This window comes from Rhincodon typus, unplaced genomic scaffold (genome assembly GCF_021869965.1).
Source record: "Rhincodon typus isolate 14 unplaced genomic scaffold, sRhiTyp1.1 hic_rhity00005366, whole genome shotgun sequence".
NCBI lineage: Eukaryota > Metazoa > Chordata > Chondrichthyes > Orectolobiformes > Rhincodontidae > Rhincodon > Rhincodon typus.
Window position 1 is genome coordinate 2,830 of NW_025971004.1, and position 2,775 is coordinate 5,604.

The 2,775-nt window shown below is 48.0% G+C and overlaps 1 long non-coding RNA gene across 1 annotated transcript; it reads left to right on the forward strand.

The window, feature by feature from the left end:
- Nucleotides 1-1,370: 1,370 nt before the first annotated feature.
- LOC125482057 lies at nt 1,371-1,746 on the forward strand. The gene is made up of 2 exons (XR_007261532.1): nt 1,371-1,489; nt 1,573-1,746. It is a non-coding gene; the product is annotated as an uncharacterized LOC125482057 (long non-coding RNA).
- The last annotated feature ends 1,029 nt before the right edge of the window (nt 1,747-2,775 follow it).

Sequence of the window (2,775 nt, forward strand, 5' to 3'; positions counted from 1 at the left end):
TTTAGTGAGTGCAGGTAGATATAGGGGAGATGTCCGAGGTAGGCTCTTTATTCAGTGGTCGGGGTGTGGAATGCGTTGCCGGAGAGGGTAGTGGAGTCAGCCTCGTTAGGGGCATTTAAGCAGCTATTAGATAGGCATATGGATGTTAGTATAAAGTAGGGGCGGAGGTGAGATAGACCTTTTAGGTTTAGGGTAAAAATTCCCCACAAAATCGTGGGGCCCCTTAAAGATCAAATGGGATGATTTGGAGTGTCTCCAAGGCTGAGTGGGTCTGATAAGGTGGTTGCTGAAGGATGGTCTCTGATTAGAACTAAGCTCAGTTTAACAGTTGTTGTGGGTCAAGATTTTGACCAAGGGATCAATTCACTGGCAGGCCTGCCAAGGCAGACTCTGGGCCTGATGGGTTGGGGATGGGGTGGAGGTAGACGTGAGCTGCCTTCAAACTGTTGCAGTTCCTGACTTTCAGGAAGCTGGAGATGGGCCACAAATGCTGGCCAAGCCAGCAATGCCCATGGTCCTCCATGGATCTCCACGTCACTCCAATTTGTCAAATGGTAGCATAGGTTAAGGGGCTTAATGTCCTCCTGTTCACACACCCTCTGAATTGGGAAGCCATCTGTTTCCGATCTGGGTTTGGACTAACTTGCTTAAGGAATTTCTGCTGGCCTGTGTCTGGAGGCTTGGCCCATCTATAGTGAAAGGGGTCTTTATGTAAATGTGAACTGCAGGTCCATCTCTTAAAGCATTGACTTGTGCCCCCTCAATGCCCAAAACTGAAGCCTGGATTTAGTGGTCACAAATTGAAATACAATACACCGATCTGAGGAGCCTTATTGGAGTTGTAACAGTCGAGGGCAAGAACATTACAAACTGTATCTGAAGGAACATAAGCTTGAATGTGCTTCCACTGTGGAATGGTGAATTAAAGCTAGCTTTGCTTATGGCACAAAAGTACAAGCTAAGGGTTAGAACAACACGTTGGAATGAAGATTAACATGAACCAAGCACCTGACATTCCCAAAAAAGTCACAATTGATAACTTTACATTGACATGTACACTTCACTTAACACTTGTTATTCTGACAAGTGCAACAACATAGTTGCATACAAGGTGTTCTCTCCAACTTCACTGACTTGAATTTTTCTTATTGGGAGTCCAGTGGCAGCCTGAGTGAAAGCAGTCACTGCCCAAGTGTCACACTCTTCACAACAAAACCCCTCCAACTTCAAGGTTTTGGAAGTATTTGCTGACTGCATCTAATTACAGATCTGGATGAAGTACAGATGTCTACTTGCAAACATTTTCTGACCTTGAAGTGAGCTCTCGTACAAACTCCCTGTATTGGGTCAGAACTGTCTAATCTTTGCCTTGCTCCAACAGGGCAGCGCAGGAGTACCCATGACCATGAGGGGACAGTAGTGAGTGCACCTGGCCCAATCCTCCTGGGAAGGAATGCTTACATTGCCAAGAAACAACTTGGAGCAAATGGTAAGTGAAGCCTCTGCAATAGGTCACCTGTGACCTCCAGCAGAAAGAAACCTTCCTCTGATCTCCCTCTCTCTCTCCCGCAGATGTTTCTGGGAGACCTTGGGTTCTGCATGGAGTAGCCATTGTCCTCGTGGTGGTGTCTGTCTCTCTGCTGGTAGTGATGGTTGCAGTGTACGTGAAGAGACCAAGAGCTGCTGCTGTGTCTCCCTGTCATGATGAATTGTAAACCCTGAACAGAAATAAACCAGATGGACAAATGTAATGAGAGACAACAAGGTGCAGGGCTGGATGAACACAGCAGGCCAAGCAGCATCATAGGAGCAGAGAGGCTGATGTTTCGGGCGGAGACCCTTCATCAGAAAAGGGGGAGGGGAAGGGGGTTCTGAAATAAATAGGGAGAGAGTGGGAGGCGGATAGAAGAGGGATAGAGGATAGGGATAGGAGCCCAGGATACAAGTTCCAAATTTGTTTTTGATTGTTGTCAAGTAATACCCAACAGTAAGTAATTGCTTACATGCTATCCAGGCAAACCTTGACTGACACAAATACATCAGGGTAAAGGAATAAAACACAGAACACCGTTACAGCTACAGGAAAAGATCAACCCTGGCGATATTTGTTCTGAAAAGTCAAAATCAGTCAAAGTGAAAGATACTTCCAGTCTCCCCCAGCCTCACTGGAAACATGGTGGGATTGGGGGGTGCGAGGAAACGGCGGTGTTGAAAGTGGCAAACAAGACACCACCGCAGTTAATAGAACATTAGTATAGAACTGAAATCACGAAGTTTTACATGACAATACAATCGCACCCAGGAAAAGGCGTAAGCATCGATACTTCGCACCAGTCACTATTACACCACAAGGACATTGGAGGACAACATCCCTGGGTTATTATCTCATTTACCGGAAACAGATGGATGTGTGCCAGATATATATATATATACTCACACACATCCTCGCTGTGGGATGCGGGAGGGGGCTGCTTACCCGGGTACTCCCTCAGGTTGGAGAAACAGGGCTGCCCACTGAGGCTCGGTGACTCAAAGCAGCAGCCCTGCTTGGTACAGTCAGTGCTGCTGATAGCGGGCGGGCCACATGGCAGCCTCCAGGCTAGCTCCGGGTCACACACAGCAGAGGCCAGGAGGGGCAGAGCAGCCCAAAGGCACAGCCAGCAAACTAACCAATATCCCTTCGCGCTCCCTGAATCTGTGCAGGGCCCTGAGCACCAGCCCGCTTTACAGCCAGCAATGAGCTCCCGGCCCACGGCTTTCTCGTGTTTAAGAAGC